The 27427-nt window shown below is 48.2% G+C and overlaps 1 protein-coding gene across 3 annotated transcripts in view; it reads right to left on the reverse strand.

The window, feature by feature from the left end:
* Positions 1 to 27427, reverse strand: part of spen (spen family transcriptional repressor split ends) — a 210686-nt gene that overhangs the window by 33021 nt on the left and 150238 nt on the right. The gene's annotated exons all lie outside the window — the stretch shown is intronic.

Consider the following 27427-nt stretch of genomic DNA (forward strand, 5'->3'; position numbering starts at 1 on the left):
CGGGCCCTCTCTGCTTCTACAAGTAGTATTCCAGCAAATTTAATGAACGATTTCACCCTTCAAATTGTAGTGTCACTGTAAGAAATATGACGCTCTACGGGTTGCATCATTATCACTTTCTAAAACAAGTTGCACCGTATGACGCTTTTTCTTTCGACACTAAAATCAGTTTTAAAGGCGTATTGCCATTCCATTAAAAAAAATCAAGCTGCACCCTTTCGGTTGTATGGACGCCTCTCGATAATCGGCACCATTTGAGGAGTATTCTTGCCACAATGAACAGTTGCGCACTCTGGAGTGTACCCATGCCGCTATATAGTAATACCTGCACCATTCAAAACGTATATTTCTGTCGCTATGTAAAAACAGTAGGACCCTCTGGGGTGCAATTCCTTCCAGTGCCACGCTCTAAAAACGGTCGCAGCTTTCGTGCCGTATTCCTGTCACATTAGATGGGGACGACTATTCTTGTGCAACAGAAAGACGCCCCTAAGAGTGGATCTGTCCTTTTAAAGCACTCCCGCCCACGTGTGCAAAGTGCGTACGCAAATAAATAGCGAGACAGAAAGGGCGAGTCAAATGTGAGCTTTGGTTACACCGTGTCTCATTACCGTATATGTGTGTCGTCTGCGAAACCGCGCACGTTTTCTCTACCAACTGACGCTTTAGTGACGTCCGTCCATGCGCGCATGTAGTTGGTCAGCGTGTTTGTAAACACAGGCGACATACATTGTAGGCAAGGAAGGCAAACGACCGTAATATACGTCAGCGCTCGCTGGTAGACCTACCGAGCAATCATTACCGAATGACCTTTCGAAACGACCAGTTGCGAGCTCCTTTTTTTCTTTATCATTATTATGTCTACGTAAGTAACGCGCCGGTGTTGGAGGCATTATCGCAGACAGAAAACGATAACGTTGAAAGCTGCGTCACTCGTGAAGTTCAATGAATAATATTAACATTAAACGAGCTAGAGTGCCATTCGAAGATAAATAATAACACGAAATGCAACGTACGCTACTTCGCTGCTACTCCGCGCTCATAAATTTTACCAGAATTAAATAATCGTCACACGTTACACGCAGAAGAATACAAGCGTTAGCACTCTTGCCGAGCGAGAGATACGAGTAGCTCCACCGTTCGCTGTTAGCTAGACAACAAACGCGAAGCAATGTTGCGTTTGTATTTTTGATACTGCCACTTACTGTGTCTGAGAGTTGGTTTCCGAAATAGAAAAAAAAAACGGTACACCTGGGAGTACGTAAATTGAAGCTTTTTTTTTTCTTTCCTTTCGCGCAAGCGATTCAATGCCCGAGAGTCGTCACCTGAACCAGTTTGTTCGTGTTACTTGAAGAAATGCCAGCAAAACCCAGAGACACCGTGCACCTTACTTACGTGTGGTGCGGTTTTGCGGACATTTCTTCAAGTAGGAGCCCAAGCACAGAGCAGCCAAAGATCCAACGCACCCCTCAACATTGCCCCTCCTCCTCCTCTTAAATTTAGACTCGGATGTAGTGCCATGGTGGTAGTGGTTGTCGGTGGAGGAGGGAGCAAATAATAAAAAAAAAACACTTCCCGATATTTTAAAAACTTTCAACCCTTTATGCATAATAAAAACTCGATAACCAAGCTTTGTTTAAATTAATCCTAATGTGCCAACGAGACATGCCGTAAAGGAGACATTAGACAGAGTAGTACGGACTAGTTTTGACCACCCTGCGGATCTAGCAGCTAAGTTATCGGTACACGGGTGTTCCTGTATTTCGCTCACCACCGTATATGCCGTCGTCGTAGATGGGAATCGAACCCGCGTCTTCGTGTTCAGAGCCATTCCGTACAGTTGGCATTTAATGCATACATGCGCACATACGCATACGCTTATAGAAAAATATGAATTGCAACACGCTGCTCGAGGCCAAAGCGGCGACAACGTTGCAGGGTAAAACAATTAGCGACGTGAACACTGTTTCGAGTATCGGTATTTCCAAACCCAAATCCGCGTTTGCAGGTGTCACAGCGTAAGCTCGGGACTTCTTCGACCACGAGGCACACCGCGTTGCAACTAATATTGAGCGCGCCACTGTACATACATAACTCCTGCAGAATTCGCACTAGGTCCCCCCCCCCCCCCAACACTGCACGTAAATGGCAAAACACAGGCGCATTCTGTAAGGAAGGCGTTTTCCCGGGGCTAAAAACTGCGAGCGACCAGTTCGTGTTCGCGGGCTCGTTCACCGCCTAGTCACGCCAGAATCACACCACCCGGCGGCTAACGCACATATCAAACTCGCGCGATAAAGCAAGCAAAAAAAAAAGGGCAAATAAAAGATATAAAGCAAGCGAGGAGTAACGCGGATACGGATAAAAGGAACGCCGGGAAGGTGAGGAGGTGCCGGAGGAGATTCCGGAAAACAACAGCGCTGACACGACGGACGAGGAATCACGGCCCCGTGATCCCCCACCGACGAAGCCTCGTGGCCAGCACCAGCCGCCGGAATACGTGCACGCGTGGCATCCGCACAACCGGGCCCGGCGGCTTCCGGAGTAACCGATCGTCGCATCCACGGCGCGACAAACCCACCGCGACTGCAGCACACCCGTCCACCTCGCGGCAACCGGCTGTTGAAGGCGAGATAACTTCGCGAGGGGTTTCGCCGAGGAGGGCACTTTCACACATTGTTTGGAAACCTTGTCCGCCGCGCCGGTCTCGTCTTCACAGGGTTCGGCTACCGGCCAGGTGGTCGGAATTTTGCGGAGCCCTCCACTACGGCGTCTCTCGTAATCATTATTGGTGGTTTTGGCACGTTAAACCCCACATATCAATCAATCAATACCGATCCCGGCAATCGCATTTCCACGGAGACGAGACGCCAGGGGTCCGTGTGCCGTGCTTTTCCAGGACATGTTAACCCTTTCGGCCCTGGCGGTGTCAAATGACACCACCGCACAAATTTTCCCCTAGTATCTCGGAAACGTAACCAATACTGCTCATTTTTGGGGGCATAGTTCTTCAATGATCCCCACTGCAATGGACACCAATATTGTGGCACGTTTGTGGAGGTAGCAGCCACAAAGAAGAAGAAGCGTGAGCGAGGTCTTCCGTGAAGCCGAGGCACGTAAGTTGAGGCGGGTAAGCGCCATTTTCGGGACGGCGTACCGAAGCTGTTTCAGTGAGTTTCAGGCTAAAAAGTAAAAGGTTGGTTTCTATTTCGTGTGGACCATCGATTGGCAGAAAAAAATAAGCCACTTTTTTTAATTTTCAATCACAGGACCCTAATTATCTAATTTGATGCCATGCTAATTAATCCGAAACTGCTTGTACCAGTGGCTCAATTTTTTGTTTGTGGTCTTCTGAGGTCCTAACTACAAGAAAAATGCGCACAAAAAGTGCATCTGACCAAAATAAAAAATCCAGGGCTGAAAGGGTTAAAGAACCATACAGGTGGTCGAAATTATCCAGGGCCCTTCACTAAGGCATCTCTCATAGATTATAGCCTGTCCTTTTGGGACGTTAAGCCAAATAAACAAACCAACCACATTCCCAGGAATCGGGGGACATCTCAACGTGGCGCCATCTCTCGGCGGCGGAAACGCCAGCCTGGCATAACTGAATAGGAAATCGGGGAAGAAAATAAATCTCTTGAAAAAGCTAGTCATATAAAATGACTCTGAATTATACGTAGCCGAGGCACACTGGTACATTTTGGTAAATGTGCAGTATCTATTACGAAGTGCGCAGCTTCCCAGTACAATTGAACACCGCCGGTAGAAACGCGTGGGATCCTATTGTTCAATTATTAAACACTCAGAGAAGCAACGCGGTTTGTAGTGCGACACTGTAACTTTGCCAGACTGTTCAAATATGTATCTGCTGCATAGAACCGGGACTCATTTTTGATAACTACCTTATTTCGTCAGATGTGATTTTTTTTTTCTCGTTTACTTTGCATTCAGTTACGGCAGGCTGCCGCTTTGGCCGACGAGAGATGGCGCAACATGCAGATGTACTCAAACCAACCAACCAACCATTTTGAAACCCTCTTCTAAGAAATTCATTATGTATAACCATTACTTTTATTAATCATTCACGCAGACACCACGCAACGCGCTTAACATAGTGCGCCCAGACCTTTTCGGCGCTCCATATAACTGAGCCAGGTAAATAATGAATTAGGCTCCCGCAGAGTGCACGGTCGTATGCGCGCTACTTCGAGCATAATGTCAGCATCCTGGGTTCGGCGACTGCTCCTTGGAGTATGCCACAGCGGCCAGCGACGCCATGCTGAAGCACACCCTTGTGGGTCGCCCAATTTCAGCGTCGTCGTGTGATTGTGGTTTCGACCAGCGCACTTCCGCCCGTCTTGCATAATATTACTTGCACGAAGGAACTCGCAATTTACCCTTCCGCTTATGAATTCTCCAGCGCTGCTGAGCGATTATGTGTACACGACGAGTTAATTTCGCGCTGTACGAGAACATCGAAGGTGGCCGCGCCCTGCGACACTCGTCCCAAAGGCGACACTTTCTGCGCTGCATACGGACGCGAATGCAAAACGGCGGCAATCTCTAAACCGCGGACTCGTTCTTCTAGAAGCCATCATAACGCCACAACAACTAAACCACCGCACCACCGGCATAGCAACGTGCGGCTGTAGCTTTTCTTTTTTTAATCTGTTCCCTTCATTTCACGCATATCGTCGTCATTTAAGCGATCACACCGTGGTATAAACCTACTGCCACTGGTCGATGACAGCAGGACATTCTCCATTTAGCGTGCGGCCACATCTAAACGAATCCATAATACTAGCGAACACGCAGTATACAAACCACACAACGACACAGGACATTCGCGTGTAGCCTGCAGTGGATGTTCTCTAGTGCTGCGGTTTCGTCGAGTCAGTACCAACGGCATACTAACGGGATTTGCAGCACTGTAGAACTGTAGTAGGAGCGACTACTGTAGCCGATATTCCTCCTTTAGGATTTTTTTTTTTTTTGCATTTCGCCCTCAATGCAATACGGCTTGCCACGGCCAGGAATTCAAACCCGCGACCTCATCGGCGGCCCTCTTTTCAGGTGATGTCGTTTACCACAGTAAAGCGTGGATGAGAAACGAGAGCCTCGAACCGGCCCATGAGAATACAGAACTCGTGGCTTCTTCCTCTACTACTACTACTACTACTACTACTACTACTACTACTACTACGACTACCACTACTACTACTAACTGGTAGTGTAACTATTACTCCTGCTGCTAAGAATATAACTCTCCCCTTAAGATCCCTTAAGATAAGAAAAACCTTGAACACGGCATGTCGCCGTAGGCGACGTTTCGACGAGTGGTCTACTGAAATGCTCAAACTGTCCACCTTAGCAAATGTACTAGGTGTGTATGCTTCGTAACTTCACATCCAACACAAACATCGACCTTCTCTAGATTACTCTTTGTGTATCCAAGTAAAGTGGCATACTCGTCGTACCGGTGTACTCTTCATTCATTGTGATTGCGTACGCAACGAATTGGAGGTTCTTCGTATAAACGCCTTCCACGTAGTTTACGCCATTCAATATATTTCTCGTACATCTCAACAAACAAGACCAAAGCCTCATCGATGACGACCGACGAAGTGAAGAATTTTTTTTCTATGCGCCTAAACTGCCAACATCGACAAGTTATAGCCGAGTTAGCACGCGAGCCAAAGCTCGTGACGATGAATCAACGGCGGTAAACAATGTCCACGTTTTTCGCGGAGGGAGCCTGTTAGCCGACAGATGTTATCGAAGGACGCACAGCCGAACCGGCGAGCCCTTCCTCTCACAACAGCTGCACCACGTACGGAAGGGGGATTTCAGGATTTAAGAAAATAAATAAATGTAGCGCCAACCTTCCCAAGACAAAGATCGCCGAGGTTTGTTCGGCAATCTTTGAACACAGCGCTAGCTGTGTTCAATTTAAAGAGCAATCGAGAATATAAAAGAAAAATGTGTGACGGTGCTCGCCTGCAGCAAGTATATACAAGGGCAGTAAAAGAAAAAGAAAAAATGGGGTGATGCAATCCAAATAATGGATTGAGTCAGCCTCTGCTGCTGCTCCAAGCCACAAGGCTCGAGGAAAAGAGAAAGGGGGTTGACGTACAGGAGACAAGTGGTCAAGGACATGCCACGTAGTAAAAGCAAACGTAATAAAAGAGAGAGAGAAAGAGAGGGGTAGAGAGAGGGGGGGGGGCAGAGAGAGGGAGAGAGAGACCCGTTGTCAGGGAAGTGTGTAGCGTTCCTTATACAACGGTATTGACGTAGTGTGACTCAGGTGGGTTTTTAAAAAAAAAGAAGAGAAACGCGCTATTTTTCTGACACCCTCTTTTCCTGGCTCGGCTACTTTAAGCAGTGCCAGCCGTGAGAGACCACAAAGAGGATGTCGGGTGGCGACTCAGCGGTGGTTGAAGTGGCATAGCGTCCGCCACTGAATCGTAAGGTACTAGGTTCAATACCGCAGGTACGCAAACGGTGTTTCTATTGTGGATGGGTAGCACATCTAGCTCCCTGTCTCCTCGTTCCACATTTGCCGAGGCATGTCGCTGGTTCGATGACGGCCGTGACGGTCGCATTTCGAAGGCTTTAAAATGATTAAAAGGCGCGCGTGCAGTGCGCGGCGACGTCAGCGCACGTTGAAGAACGACGGATACTTCTCATAATCATATCGTGGTTTTGGCACGTAAAAACAACACGAACAAAGTTATTGCGACGCTTCCGGCTAACCACCGCTTTCGGCAGGACCGGCCCTTCAAGACGGTTAGTTTCCTGAAATTCACTAGGAGGGGGGACTCTGTCACTGCGATCGTTCAGCGACTATAGGGAGCCTTCCTGTGCGCCGCCTCCGTTCTCCAAGAAAACTGTGACTGTGACGTTGTTTTCACTCACCAATATTCGAGTGTTTTTTTTTCTCTTAAAATACTTTGAGTGCTGTTTTATTTGTTGAATCTATTGTTTTGATTGAAAACTATGTAGTTAAATTATTATGTGTACCTCTCCTACGTAATGCCTCACGGCGATGTAGGTGAAATGTAAATAAATAAATAAAAACGGAGGGGGCGCGCACATGGACGCTCCCGATCAGCAACCATGGTAATGATGGGTATTGATTGATATGATTGATTGATATGCGGGGTTTAACGTCCCAAAACCACCATATGATTATAAGAGACGCCGTATTGGAGGGCTTCGTAAATTTCGACCCCCTGGGATTCTTTAACGTGCACCCAAATCTGAGCACACGGGCCTACAGCGTTTCCGTCTGCATCGGAAATGCAGCCGCCGGAGCCGGGATTCGATCCCGCGACCTGCGGGTCAGCGGACGAGTACCTTAGCCACTAGACCACCGCGGCGGCACGTAATGATGGCTAGGACACGCTTTTCACTATAGTCTGCGTGCTAGCGGGCTTGGGAAAGCACTTGTGACTTTGCTTATTGTTGGGCTTCGGTTTTGTGTCAAATAACAAAAAAAAAAAGAACAGACCATTGTGAACTTCGTGACCCGATTTGAATTGGCGAGCCTCAAAGGTTAAAGTGGCGAAACGTAACTGCCGAACATTTGCCGATTGTTGTCTAGTGACGAAGTGGCTCCAAGCCGCGCGAAGCCAAACGGAGCCGAAAAAAAAAAAACGAATATCAGACAAACCCATGTACAGCCCATCACTCCCCATGCTCGTTGAGGCACAGTGGAATGCAGCTGCCACAGACACACGTGCCAGAGTTTTTTCTAGGGTATTTCTAAGAAGCTCTTGTGATTGCGACCCTACCGGCTAACCGACCTTCCGCCTTCGGCTTGACCGGCCCTTCAGGCAGCTGAAATAGGATGCGCGCGTTCGAGTGATCAAGTCGTCTTATCTTCATATTTCGAGACCAGCGGTTCAAAGCCAGCCAACTGCTACTCTTTTCAGCCGGACTCTCACATGCATGTCCGGGTGGGCCACGTCATCGAGATTACCGCTGCACCGACGCGAGGGTCAAGATTTGCGCAGTGAGTCAAAAAGGGCGAGATAAGAATGGTCTCACGTGCTTTTTTTTTCCCGCAATGCATTGCGCGGTGCAAGGGGGCGACCAGATGGCGCCACCCTCGGCGCGCACCTCCTCGCCGTGTGCAAAGCAATTCGAGCGAGTTGCTGTCGCTGAACTGCTGGCGGATGTCCGTGCATAAATGGATTAGAAAAGAAGAGCCAACCACGACCTTGTAGCTATAAGAGATGAGAACCAGGAAGCTCTGGTTACATAGGCGCTAACTTAAAAAAAAAAGAAATTGTGGGCGAGCTGCATCATCTGGCAGCAGCCGAAGACATGATGCAACAAAAAGGAACAAGCAATCACGACACATTCACGCGATGACCCTACCACTCTGCGACGCATTTTTACTCGAGTCCCCCCCCCCCCTTTCCATGGGAAGGTGCGGGCGGCATTTTTTGTTTCTTAATGGAAGGCCCGTGTATTACATTTATGTGCACATTAAATAACACCGGATGGTCAACGTTTCCGGAGCGCCCCACTACGACGTCTCTCATAATCGTATCGCCGTCTTGGAACGGACCTTAAAGCAATCTAAAGATCCAAACAATCTCACTTCGAATCGGATGCCTAGTAAAAAACTAGATGTAGACTATAACCTTTACGGCCCCTTCCACATTCCGAAGAACTCAAAATGCTGAACCATTCAACAAACGGAGACTGTTGAGACTGTCGTTGCAGTCATATCGCTTCGACGAGTTGACTCGTCTTCATTCGGGACAGCAACAGCAGCGACATTACCCGCTCAAAGAGTTCTGATCACTTTAAGCATATACGAGTTTCATAACAGCAAGCCTAAGAAATGAATCTGGTGCTAGTGTCAACGAGAGCAGCAACGAGCGCCACTTCAGCCAGCATCAGAATGACGGGTATTTACAATGAATTTGCTTATACGCTGCCTTCTTCCGGCTCTGGTGTGACACTGCATGGCGCTTTGTCACAAGACGAAGTCAAGACGACGTTCAGCAGACCCACTTCACCCCCTCAGCCCTTCAAGAATGACGAATCCAAATCGGCTCACGATGATCTCAACAAGGCGGCGGCGTTTGATCCAAAGCAGAAACCCAATCGTGACAATAGACAGATCCAAGCGCGTTGGAAGCCGCAAACGCAAAGACAAAGCAAATCCAGGAACTGCGCCCACCATTCCCTTGGTGACTGAACGATCCCAGCGCCACAGTTCTCTATAACGAAATTGTAGGATACTCCATGCGTTCCTAGCTTTCACATTCTTCAGTCTTGCTCGGAAGCCAATCAAAAGTTAGTGTCCCTAAACTAAGAAGCCACTGCACTGTGGCAGTTGCTTGTATAGCTCGAACTCTGAACGACAGTGCCACGTCATCCACACGCATCATGCAATGCCCACATTTAGTGTTGTAAGACAAGGGAAAGTAAGGAGGAGAGTGAGTGAGAAAGATGTGTCTGCGCGTGGAATTCCAAGCTGCAAGACCTTGGCCTTTCTCACAGCAGCAGCAGCAGCGCGCATATCGCAGCCGCTTCCTGGTCGCGGCAAGTAGCGTCGAAAGAGACGTGACGGAGATAATGGCGTTACACAAATTTGCACACACGAGCTCTAGTCAGCGTGGGGAGGAGAAATTTGAGAGCCAAAGGTCAGCCAAAGGTCATTCTAACACGCGGATCAACCTGAAAGTCTACTTGGTAACAAGAGCGACAGGGCATGTATTCCGCCATTGTGCTCATGCAGGCGGCGAACCGTGTAAGTACTTGGAGGACGACAGCATCTATAGAAGAAGCATTTCATGGTCTTTTTTTTTCTCGGCGTAGTCTCCACGAAGCGTTACTTGAAATTGCGTAACTACGAAGAGTAAGCTAAGGCTACTAGCGATGGAGCGCTACCGCGCGACGAGCGAGACATACTAGATTACTATTATTTGTACATTGCGGATTTTTTAAATATATGTATACCCAGCAGGTATGTCGAAAGAAAAAAAAAAAACTTAGCCAGCTTAGACTTAAGAAGCGACCCTTTCAAACTTGATTTGTAGATAGCATGCGAAGTTAAGTGGGCTTTAGACGCAGTTTTGAAAGAGTGAGGGAAACAAACAAGCAAAAATATGACGGGAGAATGAAAAAACAACCTCTGCGTGACTAGGAGATAAAAGCCATCATATGCTTAGTCATTAGGACGAAGTATGCGCTACAACCTTAAAACGTGCACAGTCGGCGTGTAGGCTATATACCGCATCCATTCGCATCACATTAGCAGTGGCTGAAGTGCGAGCTTGCTGCTTTGCAAAATAAAAAAAAAAACAACCTGTAAGTAAAGGGTTCTATACCCTATAGCACACCAACGTTTATCGCTTTTATGTCCCCTATGAACGTTCTCACAAAACACGCTACAGCTGAATGCACAGAAGTATGTAATTCCGAAAGAAGCTAGGTTTATATCGCTCTGAACCGTTACGACGTGCGATGAAGAGACGCCCACAGTAAGTAAATCGCTCCGCTGCATGGGGTGGGAGAACAAAACAAAAAAAGACAGAACCCTCACTCTATCGGGAAAATGGGGCAAGCCAAGATTTGCGCCCATATATGCTTTTTATTCTCGTTTTTTTTTCCTATCGCTTTGCGCAAATCTCCACGTCAAGAACTGGACATTCGTTCACGCGCTTATCAGCGCAACATTTCGCTTGCTATAGGCTACAGCGACGGTCCTGCGTCCATAGCAAAACCAGGGGCGTTGTCAGGGAGTGACACACAAGACACGCCCCCCCCCCCCCCGTCCCCCCGTCGATTTGTTTTTTCATTATGGGACAGAAAGCAAAAAAATGACAATTTCAAGGTGGTGCCCTGATTGATTGATATGCGGGGTTTAACGTTCCAAAACCACCTTACGATTATGAGAGACGCCGTAGTGGAGGGCTCCAGAAACTTCAACCACTTGGGGTTCTTTGACGTGCACCCAAACCTGAGCACACGGGCATACAACATTTCCACCTCCGTCGGAAATGCAGCCGCCGCAGCCGGGATTCGATCCCGCAACCTGCGGGTCAGCAGCCGAGTACCTAAGCCACTAGACCACCGCGGCGGGGCAAGGTGGTGCCCTTCCCGAAATCAAGAAGGTGCCCCCCCCCCCCACCAAAAAAAAAAAAGAAAAAGAAATATGGCTTCGCGCTTGATCAAAGCAACCACGATATGTGGCAACCTGATAAAAAGATGACAATGCCGTATCAGAAACGGCTGATCACCAACGAACCCACGATAGATACATGATGAATTATTGGAAAACGGCGCACACAAATACGCCACGTGAACAAGTTCCTCGCGCACGACAACGCCACTGAAGTGTGCGAGTTACAAAATATTCGCTTAAAAATGCCGCACGACTACGTCGTCGTCTGCTTCCCACCGGGAATTTTTGTCTCATCTGCTGCTCGCCTGCTTTGACAACGCCCTTGCAGAGAAGCCTTCCCGCGCTGCTGCCAAAGTATGACGCACGCGGTGACAAGAGGAACAGGCGCGATTAGCGCGAACGCATGCGCAACACAGGAAGGAAAAACAAAAGCGAACAACAACAAAAAAAGAAGAACAAGATAGCGTCCGAATTTCGCATTCTGCTGGCAGAGGTGATAACACACGCCACGAATGACGCACTTACGGCGGCCCGAAGGAGTCGAGCGGCACTCGCGCGGACCCTTTCGACATTCAAAATGGCCGCCGCACATAACGCTCTCGAGATCGAGGCGACTCTGTTGCAAGTTCACGTGCTTATCGTCAAGGGGGTCGAACGGATACGCGGGCCGGTTGGCGCGATATCGGCGATACTTCTCAATAACGCATGTCTCTCTCTCTCATTTTGCGCATAGTTCCAGCCTAATGTCACCCGGCCACGCCGTCCCTGCGTTCCTCAAAAAGTTGGCGTACAAACAGAAAAGAGGAGCCGAGCCACTTGATAACGTAAAACCGCAGAAGAAGAAGAAAAAAAATTGCCCGCAGCTTCCCTCGGGGGAACACTGAGGAGGATGCGGAGCATATAATTGGTGAACGGGGTGTTAAAGTGCGACTTACTTGGGTCGATGGCTAAATTGGTTAACGTGGTTGTGAAATGGGGTGTTAAATTGCGACTTACTTGGGTCGATGGCTAAATTGGTTAACGTGGTTGTAGGAGGGGGTGTTAAATGAGTGAACACGTACACACGTATGCGAAAGGGCGGCGCTGGTCGAAGGGACGTCGATCATTGTGTTTGTGGATTCGTTGGAATTCATTTCACCGCGACCTTGGACGTCGACGCGCCGTACAAACCAACCGACGAGCGGCAACTGAGCGAGCGAGCGCCGACCTTGAGTATATATACAGCTCGACGGCGCATGCACTGTCAGCTGTTGAATGTTCTCGAAGCGCGACGCCACATGCGCGTCCACTGGAGAATCAGGAGAAATGTAGATGTCGAACGCGGTGTGTAGAGGAGGAAGGGTGCACAGATGGTGGAGGAGTGAAGCGCGCGCGGTGTGTAGAGGCGGAAGGGATGCACAGATGGTGGAAGAGTGGGCGACGGCGCATGCGCGCGCGTCAGCTGTCGAATGTTCGAGAAGCGGTGCGGGCGGCGCGGACGGCGCACTACAAGGCGCGAGTATAAGATGCTTCCGCATCTAAAAAAATACGCGAGCCCTACAGCAGAGACTGGTGCTTGGGCGAGTTGGTTCGTGATTAACAGAAATTTATCAGCGCAAAAAAAGTAATAATAATTGAACGACTGCCTGTGACACGCTACACTGTGTACATGTTGTGAAATGTGTGCACTGATGCTCTCTTGCCCCCTCCCCCCGTTCCCTTCCCACGTGTAGGGTCGAAAACTGGACGTACCTCTCTGCCTTTCCCGGTATCCCTTTCCCCCCTCTCTCTCTCTCTCTCTAAATAGCAAAACTTCCGAAAGGAGCGGATAGGACGTGCACCATGCGCTTGCTGGCCAGCACTGAGTGCGCGTGCGCAGAAGGGGCCGGCATAGACGGAACCCGTCCTACATCTGCCATTGTAAGATTTTTTTTTTTTTTCATTCTCTTTAAGGTAATGTTTAGCGCGAGAGTGCACGCTCGATGTGCGGCTGAATTGGGCACGTTTCGCTGGCAAGGTGGGGCGACGGTAACCATGGTAACGGAACGAGCAGTCACACCTGTAGTTCAGACCGACGCTGCTTTTTTTTTTTTACTTATTCAGACCATTTTGGCGGGCTTTTGTTGCGGTCGTACAACAGCATCGATATTCACATTACAGCAAGATTCCAAAATAAATAACATGCAATTCGCGGCGGAGGCACACACACAAACACACACACACACAGCGAGAGAGAGAGGGAGAAACACAAAAGCGAAGTAAAGGCTTTAAGACCACGGCAACGGAAAATAACTCGCGCAATAATAAAACGGGACCACCCGTGCGGCTAAGTGAACTTTCCGTTAGCATAGCCGTAAAGACGGGATCAATTCGTTTTGTTACAGACGCCAAACAGCCACATTAGGTCGTAGAGCCTAATTTACGAACGCCCCCTAAACGCTCTTCGGGGCACGCATAAAAAATTCCAGCGTCGACATGCCAAGCTACGATTCCGCACGTTTGCTTGCACATGCGGCTTTGAGGCTTGGGAGAACACATATCGTTCACTGGGGCAATCAGAAGCACGAACATTGTCTGAACGAGAAGACCAACCCAATGAAACTTTCGGGCAGATATCGAATCCACCAAGCCTACGGCAGCTAAGGTTTTGACCTAAGGGAAAACCTACAAATTCAGGCCGTTTTAGCATTGTTCGTTTGCACAAGGTAGTATAAGGCAATACCGTATCGTCGTGTTCGGTACGCAGCTGATTTAGTGGGCAAGACCTGCATTAGCCGTAGTCGCCGTCTCACATCGTTTTTGCAGCTAAAATGGTTTCCAGGTCGTGGTACATTAAACACGAAACGTTTATGGAATGCATCGACAGTGTCGGTGCACCATACGGTAAGTACCGTACCGTAGTCCCAGCCACGTAGCTTTTTCCTATTTTTTTAAGTTTCATTTGTGCGGGTTGTCTATTGCGTTTTGCAACGTGATGATATTATCAAAGTGGCGAATAGAAACTTCACATTACCGAAGAAAAGTTAAGTGCCGACTAAGACAGTATGGTGTATCCGTACTTACTGTACGGTTAAACAGGCGCTGTTACATCCCCCTAATACTGTAGCGTTAACGGTACAGTCGTCGTCATCATCATGAGACTGACCACGCCCACAGCAGGGCGAAAGTGCCACTCCCACGTTTCTCCCACCGGCCACGAATGTGCTTTGCTGCGACCATACATGTATCCCCGCAAACTTTTATAACCCAATCTGTCCACCCTAACGTACTGTCACCTTCTCACGCGCTTTGCCCTCGATCGGAAACAAGTATTTCACTGCTAATGACCAGCGGTACGCTATAGTATACTTAGAATGTGGTTCGCGGAGTTAGCGTTTCGCGGGTACGATACGAAACGCGAAGCTTTGCGTGCGCTATTCCAAAACTAGAGAGCTTTAGAATACCGTTTGCAAGCGTTGCGGGCGCCATACGAGTCTTAGAATAGCGTTTGCCCTGCCGCGATCCGCAACGCACGATCGCAGCGACACCGTGGCCTCGAAACCAGAGCTCGCGTGCCAACATGCGGGCCGCCGTTACCGCACGCAATTTTGGGATTTTTTGCGTGCGGTCCGCGACTCGCGTTACGACGCATGCGCAGTGGCAGCGACCACACCGCAAGTGCTCGCGGTGCGCTATTCTAAAACTCCCTACTGTCTGCTACCTGGAACTGCTATAGAACACCCCTCTGCAGCAGATACACGGGAGTCTCCGCATTTCGTCAAACGACCTCTCCGTCCCGCGCTGTGAGTTTCAGCGCGGGGTTTCCGACCGTCACGATAGAAGGCCGCTGCGGCGCGACAGCCAGTGAAGCCGCGCTCGACAATGCCACGAGGGCCGGAAGTTTCCCCCGATAAGACCCGGAAGGCGCGCGGCACGTGCTGTTTTAGCCGTGTACACGTTGGCCGGCAGCCATAACGGGCCGGCGGCGTTGTTATCATCGCCAACCGGGACAGCGCAGAAGGTCGTCTCCGACCGGGGCTCGGCACCCGATAAAAGGGGACGCGCCTGTTTGCGCAGCTGCGCACTTGGAGCACAACACTCGCAAAAACACCAGAGGACGCAGCGAGCGCAAGTGCCTCTGGTAGTAGCACTCAGAGGCGTGCACAGTTTCCCTTCGGGGGGGGGGGGGGAGGCATCGCAGCGCCCCCTCCCCTGTCAAATAAGGGGCAGGCTTTGTAGTACGGGACACAATCTGCCCCGTACTTAGCCCCGTACTAAAAAATTAAAAAAATACAAATACTGCCATTCTACGCGCGAGATCTACGAGATGGTTTGTGAGTGGCAGGCGGGCAGCGGATTAATTCTGACCAGCTTGGGGTTTCCTGAATATACGGCTAAATATGCACGCAAGGATCGTTTTGCACGTGTGTGTTTTTTTTTTCTACAGAGTCTGCGACCAGTGTTCAAGCAAAACTGAGCAACACATGCAGTACCAGCGAGAAGCACACTAGCAAGTGCGCTAAGATATTATTAACGTGTAACGACGATCAATGCGAATCCGAGCCGTAGTTACGGTTCGCGTCACAACACCAATGCCTAATTTGCGCCCACCACCCTACGAGCTACGGCCCCCGTCACTGTCGCTTAAGTGTGTTCTGGTCCTAATTAATATCGTTGAGTGCCTTAACAATGCGCCTAATCAGTTTGTACAGCGCGTAATTAAAAACACGACTCACGTCCACTGGCCATAGGGACATATCTCTACTGGTAATCCCACTCCGGGCGGCGATGGATTATCAGAAATATCCAGGGAGGACTAATTACGATGCACGCAAATATAGTCTTCTTTTAACTAATTAGGTTCTATGTCTAGCACTATCTCGTTATTATACTGTGAAAATGCCAACTCCGTGGTCGCAAGAAAAACAGTTCCACGAATCGCTCCAACCTGTACTCGATGTAGAAGACTTTTTTTGGGGACAAATACATGGTTACCTAAGGGGTGAGTAGGGAATGTCACGAAAAGCGGAGCGCGGATAACGTATTATCCGTCAGATTAGCCGGGTCAGCCTACTATGAGAAGGTCAACGTATATCGAAGGATTGCGGGGGATTATGAACGAAGAGATTCGGGAAAGTTGAACACGGCGAACGCACTCGTATATGTCTTGCGTGCCAGCCAACACTGACTTTGGCCAGCGTATACGTCTGCTTAATCTCGTCGTATACGTAATCATCCATTGCCATAGACTGCTGTGACCTTCTTTTATTGGCGGCCAATCCGTTTAATCCACTCTCGTGCAGCGACCTCCCATTATACAAGCAGCGCCTCCTCTATGATACCAAGAGACCGTCCAAGAATGCACTTGGTCCCGGGTTCAAATCCCGGAATCGAGACGAATTTCTCGTCGTCAACTGAGAAATTTTCTTTCTGAATATAGCTTCTGAAATAAGCTTCTTTCTGAATATACGAGGGTGTTAGTGTAGATTTCTAAATACATTCGTGCTGCGAGCAAGTGGATGACACAGTGTTTCCGATCACTAAATATTTTTACACCTTCCTGCACCGTCCGCAGAGCGTAAAAAATTATTACTACGGCAGTTTCATATATATTCGAGGGTGGTACTGTGAAATTAACCCGCACCTATATATGATCTGCGTGTGCGCAGAAAATCGCTGTTACTCCATGCATAAACGCTTGCAATGAAACTCCAGTCGTGACTGAAGCGCTGTGCTGTTTTCTTCTTCTGACCTTTCGAGTTTGTGCCGGCACGTTTGAAACAAAGTGGGGGGATTGGGCTAGTTAGTAGGTAATCCATTATTAAGCGCTCGTCCTCGTCTCTTGTGTTTGTTGTCGGAAGTTTTTTTGCGCTGAGAAGCTTAATAACGTTTCAAGCGCTGTTCCGACGAGAAGGAAAACGCAGCCATCGCTCATTCGTATACAGCAAGTGTCCTACGCATACAGCCACGACCGAAATGAAAGGAAACGCCGAAATAAAATTCGGGCAACGATTATACTCGTGATGTGGGCATACTGATGCGACGCTTTTTTTTTTTTTTTGCTCGCAGGTGTATTTCCAGCAGAACGTTTAGTAGCATGGAAATGCGTTTACGGCTCTGCAAATGCGCTTAGCCACTATAGCCTCTTGAAAATAATTTCAGCGTTCCATTTCATGTAACCCCCGCCCGCGTAAACACGCAAAGGCAAGTTTTGCGTTAACTCCTCCATGAGCTGCTCGCCCTATTCCGACCGGGAAGATTGCGTCGGCAGTCATTAGGGCGTGAACACCGAAACTGCCTGCAGCTCGTTTTTATCCAGATGCGTCCAATAGACCCGGCAGGTTGTAAAGATTTATTACCACGCCGCTATCTCAGTCTGGCGCGGCAAATTACGGCGCATCTCGCATTCATTGCCACCGCTTGCGTGGGCTCACTAAACAGCACGCATGTTGACGGAACTACCGCACTATCAAGTCGTCTACAGCGATCGTGCTTTAGTTTACACGAGCGGTTCAAACTCCCTCGCGTACTACAGCCGTCGCTGACGCATGTTTATACCGACGAACTTCGCTTTTCAACACGCAACCAATTATAATCTCAGCTGACGCATAATCCAATATTCCCTTACGAACGCATATCGATAACGTGTTCTCACATGAGCATACGATATTCGCAGGCATACGTGGCATATGTGTTAGATATTTTCCTACATAAATCCACATCTTACTGCGAAAGAGTGATTAATTACTAGACAATATATTCACTGTGATTACTTCTCGCGCTCATATGCATGCCTCACACCCCGAGCGTTAAATCACGGATTAAATGAGCTGATATTCTGCACTTGCGTCGTCGCGACTCAGTGAAAGCAATGAAACGCTTCTCTGGCTTCTGTGTTCTATGCGTTCTGTAGGCCAGAGCGTCAAAACTCGATAAAGTCACGGCAATGTGTTATATGGGTAGTAAGGGACGTTCATTACGTCAATCATCCACACGAATGGCACACACACCTTTCTTTCGTGCCTTATACCACCTTCGATTACTCTTTCTCTTTTGCCCCCCCCCAGATATTCCCCTGTACTTCAAATAACATATTCGGCGTATACCCGTTCCTCTATTATAATTACTATATATATATCTCGCGACATTATCAAGGGTGATCGTTCAATTCGGACATATCTAGAGTTTGTTATCATGTCTGTGATTTGTTCTCATGCAATATTACTCCTTCAGATTTTTAGTCTTTAGTACTTCAGGCGTTTCTACATGTGTAAATTTGGCTGTGCGTATGCGTATATTATTTTGCTTCGTGCTTTAAGGCATCACTTCGTTTGTGCCATTATTTATTCTTATATAGAAGTTGCTATATTTTTGTTACATTTAATATATCACCCATTTTGTATTCTTGCAAATTTGTTTATTGTAACAACTTTCTCGATGTTTGCATACACTGTTTATCATAACGTTTCCCACCTGCCTGGTCTTCAGTGACCACAGTATTTTCTAAATAAAAAAATGAATAAATCTCGACGCGTTTTAGAAATACGTTATCCACGACTGATTGATTGATATGTGGGGTTTATCGTCCCCAAACCACCATACGATTATGAGAGACGCCGTAGTGGAGGGCTCCGGAAATTTCGACCACCCGGGGTTCCTTAACGTGCACCCAAATCTGAGCACACGGGTCTACAACATTTCCGCCTCCATCGGAAATGCAGCCGCCGCAGCCGGGATTCGATCCCGCGACCAGCGGTATCCGCGACTGCATCCTCCTCTGCACTCACTTCTCGGCGCATGCGCATTGATACAAAGCAGTAACGGACACGTGCGCGCGCACGCAAAAAACCCAGTTCTCGGATACGCGGCTTGATTTCGAAACACCCTTTCGTTGCAAACGCTCGAGAGAGTGTTTCCTAACCAACTGCGTAACCATCTAGGTGACGCGCTGTGCCGACAGCTGTTGTATGCCCTGCGAAGCGAGCCAGCGACGCACTTGCACCCCTCCTACACACACACGCACACACAATGAAAAGAATACAGAAGGAACGACAAAAAGTCGCTCATAACTCACTCTTGCTTTTCATGGACCCGTCTAAACCGTACCGGAAATATCGCGCGAGAATTTTCGCTTCGCACAAAAGCGAGGCGCCGATTGCGACGAAGACAGTTCCGGCGGGAAGGGGGGAGATAGTTTCCTGCAGTATGATTTTTTTCCTCACGGGAAGAATGTTAAGAGTAGAGGGACCCATATTTCGGCAGTACTTCTCCAGTTAGCCATATTGGATAATAAATAAATAAATAAATAAATAAATCCGATCTATACAATGGAAAATTTCTGTCACACATAAATCAGCACACACGAACTATCCCACATAACTGTGCGAGAGGAAAAACCGAGAATAGAGAGGCAGCGAACGGCACCCCCACCGAAGTGGCATTCACCCATCAAGGTCCGCAAGAGAATTAACTTTCCGTGAAACGTTTTCCTTCACTGTTGATTTTTTTTTCCTTCTCCCTCCCTCTCTCTTACTTGCAGGGTTGGCGCAACACATTGTTTCGCTGCGCCATGCTCCCAATAAACACTATGCGCAAAACATTCCAGCAGCAAGATTTTATAGGTGGTGAGAAAATCCCGCTTTATTCGAAACAGAAATTTGGAGCGCGAGAAATAAGAAGAAAAAAACGCACATTTGCACGACGAGAGAACGATAACGCCGGGAGATGAAAAGTAGCGTCTCGTGTCGTCTCGTCTCGTGAATGTGTGTGTGTGTGTGTGTGTGTGTGTGTGTGTGTCTGTGTGTGTGTGTGTGTGTGTCTGTATGTCTGTGTGTGTGTGTTTGTGTGTGTGTGTGTGTGTGTGTGTGTGTGTGTGTGTGTGTGTGTGTGTGTGTGTGTGTGTGTGTGTGTGTGTGTGCGCGCTCAAAATTTTTGCCAACTATGTACCATCCCGCTGAAGTTCAAGTTTTGTTATTCGAAACACCCGACTAATTCTGTACATCAATTCTGTACACCACGGGTTCTTCAGCGTGTACCTAAACCGAAGTAGAGATTTTACGTAGAAAAACTAAAAAAAAAAGTCAAAAAGGTACGTCCGCGAAGTGCCACGTTCAGAAATACTTCCGAGCCGTTGCAATGAACAAGCGCTGTCGTTCATATCGGTCCACTTGCGCTGCCATTAGCCCCACGAGTTCGCGATGAGCCGTGGTACGATGATACCGCGGTAGCACGGTACCATGATATCATTATGCGTGACAACATGGCAGCCATGGCACGATTGCATTGCGGGCGATACGCAGCGAGAATACTACAGGCCACGCATGACGATGAGAAATCGATTCGCAATAGAGGCGTTACGTAAATGCCAGCGAACGTGCGGGTCCCGCAGAGGGATCGGCAGAGAGACAGACGGTCGGAAACAATATGAGGGCGAAACGATTTCGCAGAAACGCCCTTCCTCTCCCTTTCTCTATCGGGTTCGTGTGTGGAGAACGGGATGAGATGGAGAGACTCAACCGATATACAAATGAAATAACGTCGAAGCGGCAATCCGTCCGGTCGGCAGCGGACGTAACTGTATGCCGATCGCTGCGTAGTGAGTAGCCCCGCGTTACGTAATGACGACAGAATAACGGATTGTGTAGCCTGATGCGCCCACGTGAACAGGAAGAGGAGGTCAATAAAGAGAGAGAGAGAGAGAGAGAGAGAGAGAGAGAGAGAGAGAGAAAGAGGGAGGGAGAGAGAGCAAGTTAGATGAAGACATACCATATCGCAACAGATAGAGTGGATGGGTTAGACAGACAGACAGACAGACAGACAGACAGACAGACAGACAGATAGATAGATAGATAGATAGATAGATAGATAGATAGATAGATAGATAGATGGCCCGTCGTGACATGGTAGGCCCGAAGGATGGCCAGCTGAACTTCCACAGTACAACAAGCAGAGGGAACGCATGCAAAGAAAACGGTACAATCGGGTGGTATACGTGGGCGACGAAGATTGCGCGAAAGACAACACCCGCAGCCCCCTCTCCTCTTCCCATCTCCGCCAAGGCTCAGTTTCATATCAATGACTCGTTGTCGTTGCTCGGACACACAGCTATAGGATGTTGCCGTACTTGCGAGCGGAACTCAAGGCGAGTGATTAAAATTGTGCACGCTAGAAGGCAATTAACGACATAACAGCCAAATCATTTAGCGGCATAAGTATACCCATTCTTTCCTTTCTTAATTTTTTCTATTTGGTAAACTCATGTGCGCTTGGTTCGATCGATAAGGCGCATTAGTTTTTCGCGTTGGACGCGTACGGTAATGGAGCCTTTAATTATTTTTTTTCCGAATGACAACGCAAATTTACATATACTCGAACAAAGCGACATATACATACGCTCACACGCACGCTCAGGACTCTCGCGCTATGCCTCGGAATAAACGCCGTGACAGCCGAAGCTATAGAAGCTAGCCCAAGGGCAGACATGAACGTTTCACCTGACGCGGCCACTTCGAAACTATTGCACGGCACAGTAAACTGGACCATAACTGGCATAAAAATAGCGTCGAGTACGTCAGTGGACAACTAGACGGGCAGAAGCGCGTAAGAGTGATCGATGTTGGTCAAAAGAAAAAAAAAGGCATCATTCAAAACTACGAGGGAATCTTATTCATGCGTACTTCTAAAAAATCATTTCAAGCCGACGAAAAATTCGCCCCTGTTTAGGATCCAAACACGGTACCTGCGTTCTCGGTTTCGAACAGCTGACCACAACGAATAGTCGGTCAGCGTTCGGATAGCTTTCATTACAATATATAGTCCGAATGTGAAGTTCCCTTCGTAAGCTTCATACTAGGAAGCATCCTGTGACAACTTCGTTCTTACATTTTGTGAAGAGAGGCGAGAGCTAAATCTAAATCTATATATATATATATATATATATATATATATATATATATATATATATATATATATATATATAGGGATGTTAGACAACATGTTTAGCCAGGTTTGCTACACCGGCTCCTAAACGGGATTGCTCATTTTTGGGCAGTATTCTGTATTATTATTTATTTTTTTTTGCTGCAGAACTTGTTGATATGGAGTAGCCGAGCCAATATGAACTTCCAGCTCTCCACAGCAAAACAGAACAGAACAGACGAGCAGATGGCAAGTTCGCATTTTTATGCGCGTACGCGCACACACACAAGCAGCGACCATCACAAGCACTCTTAAGGGTTGATCAACGCGTTTGCAGCCTTGTAATACATAGCAAGTACTCCGTCAAAGTTTCCCCGCCGAGGTGGTCTAGTGACTAGGGTACTCGGCTACTGCGGCTACTACTCGCGGGATCGAATCCCGGCTGCGGCGGCTGCATTTCCGATGGAGGCGGAAATGCTGTAGGCCCATGTGCTCAGATTTGGGTGCACGTTAAAGAACCCCAGGTGGTCTAAATTTCCGGAGCCCTCCACTACGGCGTCTCTCATAATCATATAGTGGTTTTAGGACGTTAAACCCCACATATTAATAAATCAATCCGTCAAAATTTATAATTTATAAACAGGGCAATCAGCCGAAAGTGCCAACGTTGGCTTATCTGCTTGTTTATCTATCGCGCCCGCGCGCCTCTTCTGAATACGCAGCTCCCTTCGAGCGCGACCGTAATATACATTTGACATAAAACTGGCCACACGTTTCATTCTTTTCATTATCTGGTTCTCGGCAGGCTGCCCGCGTAGCAGGAAGGTTGCGGCAGCACAATGCGGATAATGAGACGAGAGAGGAGGAAGAGAGTGTGGGAGGGTGGCCGGAAAATGAGTAGGCCCGGCACGCACAGCCCTCGGCGTGGTGTCCGGCACAGCGAGTAGTATCGGGTGACGAAGTTTCATCGTACAATGAAATGATGGGAAAACCCAGGGCGATTTCTCTGCCGCGTCTGTCTATGCGCCCCCCCCCCCTTTTTTTTTTCTTGGTTCCGACGCCCACGTAGCCACAGCTTCCCGCTGTTGCCGGTCAACGAGAAAAGCGAGTGAAGTGGCTGTCGGACACAATTTCGTACGTGACAATTGCCTGCGCTCCGAATTTAATTTTCACTAAATTCGTTGCTCAGGTATGCTTGACTGTAACGCAAACAGCGAAAGGGCAGACTGATGGGCTATTTCATACTTTTCGTACTTAAGACGCGTCCTACAGACTCGCCACACCCGAACTCCCAAACCATTTTTTCCCTGTTTTTTTTTTTTCGTTGCACTCATGCGTCCGAACCAAAAGCTGCACACCATTCACCTTCTCCCGCCGAGAAAAACCGCGCCACGTGGCGCCACAAGCTCCGAATTCTACATGCGGACCGCGTAGGCGACCAGCCGACGTGGAAGATAACATAGCCGACACGTCGTCTTCTTTTCAGCTGCTAAGACCGACTAGCTGTACAAGTTTTCGACAAGGTCACTCGTTAACACATCAAATGAAACGTTAAAAAAATAAAAAAGAACAATAAAGTGAGAAGAAAGACGGTCTTCATATAGCACTTTACCCGCGGCACGTTTTCCTCCAAGGTCGTGTACGAAATGTCGCCGTGGCGCGTTGCCGGCGACGTATGGCATGCTACACACGGAATCGTGGTACGGGGTACACGGTTTTACGACCACAGAGCCTTCCCCCCCCCCCCCCCCTGTCACATATTTTACAGAGTCGCCGGAATCTGCGCAAAATGTTCTCAAAGCGTGCCCTTGAAAGAGGGAAAGGAAAGTGAGGCATAAAATATCGTCGCGCATCATACACCGTGCTCGGCTTTTGCGACGTTTTTTTTTTTTTTTCATTCAACGGGTTCCCTTCGTAGTATGCAAATAAATGGTGCGACCACGAATGTATCCGCTAATTACGGGCGGCCTTAATTAGCTCGCGCGCACGCGCTAAATAAAGTTAACGCGTAATAAGAGTTTGACCACAGGTGCGGCCCTTAGACCACCAGCATGCATGAGATCTTAATGAGTTTAATGTTTTGTTGTGCCGTTTTGATACCCAGATACACTAAGATCGGTTACCACAACAGTTAAGCAAACGCAATAGATCAAACAAAACCACGTGACAAACTTGGATATGTATGATCCCGTACAACGTAAAAGGAAACATCAAACCATTAATAAAAATAAGTTCACTAAATAATATATGTATACTCCTATCGGTGACAAGAAAAAAAAAAACTACTGATGCAAGAAATCGGAGAACACGTGAAAGTTATCTCCACGTCCTTGCGACGCATCTCGCCGTTATGCAATGCTATAAACCGAAACTATGCATTCTGTTCCCGTTAAGAAAGCACCAGACTACACCCGCGGGCACCAGGCAACCCATACTTCGATATGAACGAACGGGCGAGCTAGCGAGCAAAGCAATATATAAATCAAGAACCCTTTTCTTAAGAAAGAAGTAAAACAACCAACAACCCAGAAGACTACATACAGTAAGCACAACCACGACGTGCAGTAGTAGCATCCAAAAGTGCGATCCGGGGCAGGAGGCACAGGGCAGTCCCACTCGAAGACGTCAAGTGCAGTAAGTAGTCTTCGTTGGTGTCTCACGACGTCTGGGGTCCGTGGCGTCGCCGTCACGATCACACACGCGCGCGAAGTGCAGTGAGGTGACGTTTCAATAAGGGGAGAGGGTGAGTGGGTGAAGTGTGTCACCACAAAACCATCGTCGTCCACGATCTATCCGCAGGACGACGGGTCGAGCAACGACGATTTTAATCCCAGGGGCGTGTCACACTCACGCAGTGTAGCATGTAGTAAACGCGAGAAACTCAGAATAAAACTCCAGTGGGGGGGTTGAGTGGTAAACCAAACAGCGGTAATCCTGGGGTGACGACATCCATCCGCGGAACTGATGTAGGAGGAGGAAAAGGATCATGGGAGGGGTGTTCAGGAAAAGGGGCGTTGGGTGATCACCACGTCGGCCGGACGATAATCCGTATCCATGGCTGTAGCGACGACTGATGCACTGTCACACCGGCGCGCGACTTTTTGGAGGCCTCCTTCTAGTAGAGGCCCAAGCCTGATCGAGCACTGCGGGGTAAAACACACTTCCGCGGGTAAAACACACGCCTTGGCCGAAGTCGTCGTCAAGTTATCCGAAGGGGGTGGAACGGACACATCGCACGTGGTCACTGGTGATGCGGGTATCCTCTCCTCGGCATGAGAAAGAAGCAGCACTCCAGTCAAGGCTCTCAACTCGCTTCCTCCGCCGCTTCTGGGGTCACGACATCGTCGACAAAACACCCAAGCACCATAAGGCCACACACCAACACACTGTACATTCACCTCTACATGCGGGAACACTGCATCGGCTCTTTAAAGCACTGTTCTTTAACCTGAAAGTGTTTTACGAAAGGGGTCCACCAATGATTGACCCCCGTCATTTCAGCCACGGAAGTGACGTCAATGAGAATGAACGTTGACGTATCGTTTAAATAAGCAGACTAGCTCGCTCGTTCGTTCATATTTCTTGTGGCATCAGAATAAAACCAGCTCAGAGGGAAGCGCCTTACGAGTCATTAAAAAAAGAAACTAATTTTGTTGCCGATATCACTAAATGTTCAAAATACGGAGAGTTACGCCAGAAAATACGAACGCACAGTGCTCAATAGTTGCGTCTGCGCTTGCTTGAGCAAATTAAACAGTAATAAAAAACAATAAGATATGTTACCCTTTCGACAAGCACCCAGCCTAACCAATCACCACGGAGCGACGGAATCTTTATTCATGCAGCCTGGTAAATGTTGGTTGCGGTTGGGTAAACATTATATCAAAAAGCCACACTCCAGCGCGCGCCATGCTCTGCATGCATTTATTTGCCCGATGACTTGTAACTGACTAATCATGTAGCAGAGCTAATGTACACACTTCAGAACAACGCTAATGTACGTAGAAGACTGGAACTCACAAATAACATAAGTGCAGTCAGACGGCATCGCCCAATCATTCCTGATGTATGCAACACCTTTCAATGACAAATGCCCCAAGGCATCTGCAATCTGCGCACAGATTACTGCTGTAACGAACATTCTAAACGAGAAACGCGTACCATAGAGCAAAAAAGACACCTCCTTTAGCGCTGGACTTCCAAAGTAAGAGAAAGAGATAGAGATGATAACGTAACCGAGTCATCTTCAAGGAAGTGGTAAATTTCAAGGATGCTTCATGCAGTCGTGAAACGCATCGGCAAGGATAGCTTCGTCGACTCCGTCCAAGGTCGACAGCTGCGCAGCTTGATCGAATGCCAAACTCAGAAAAAAAGAAAAGTTAAGGACAAACAGTGCGTGCCCACACACAGGCTTGCATACCTCTCCACACTGTACACGAACGGTCGCTAGTTACTTTAAGCTGTCTCTGCTTGGAACTACGCTATAAATATAGCCACATTTCGCGCAGAAGAGCGTAAGTACAACCTACGAGCAGGTTGCAAGAGACTGGAGGATAAATGAGAAGCTATGCTAACAGCATTGCGCAGACGACTACATTCAGCTAGGCTACATGCTCTCAAAGCTCAGCAGCCCAGAAGTCCATACGGGCCCATCTGCAATACCATCAGGCGACCGGCCGATGAGCGGCGCAGTGTAGTCTCTCTCTCAATCCCAATTTTCCTTATACGTGTAGGGTTGCAAAATGGACAAAGTCTTCTTATCCCAATTGCATTTGAATTCAGTTTTTTTTCTTTTCAATTTCCTCTGCTGCTTTAAAGTTCTAATAGGGGCCAAAACAACTGGCACCGCTCGACCGATAGACTCCGAGATCAAGAGGCGTTTCGCGACTTTTCCGCTAGGGGAAGGGCGCGTGCACCGAGGTGTCGTGAAAAAAGAATGGGTTCCAGACAGTGTTTGAACGGTGCATACTGTACCAGAAAACAGTGAAGACAGGATATACACACAGAAAGAAAAAAAAAACAGCATTTGCGTGCAACACGGTATAGTGTGTGCGCGGCATACGTATACTGCAACAGGCAACGGCAGCAGACGATCGAGACGGCGAAAGCAGTCGCCGCAACGGTTATGCTTAAACCAGCGAGATCACACAGTTCAAACGTTACACACTCTATCAGAAAAGAATGACGACCGCTTTGCCGATAGAAAAAAAAAGAAGAAAAGACGGAATGTACGTCTAACACGCTGTGTTTGCGCAGTGCATACTGCAGAAGACGACAACAGCAGACGATCAAATCGGTAGCGGTAATCACTGCCATGGATCAACCTTGAGAAACCACAGGAGTGTAAGAGGTGCAACGATAACGCGCGACCAAATAAAGAGGTTTATCAAGCGGTCTACTAAC

The sequence above is a fragment of the Rhipicephalus microplus genome, chromosome 3 (genome assembly GCF_043290135.1).
Source record: "Rhipicephalus microplus isolate Deutch F79 chromosome 3, USDA_Rmic, whole genome shotgun sequence".
In the NCBI taxonomy this organism is placed as follows: Eukaryota; Metazoa; Arthropoda; class Arachnida; order Ixodida; family Ixodidae; genus Rhipicephalus; species Rhipicephalus microplus.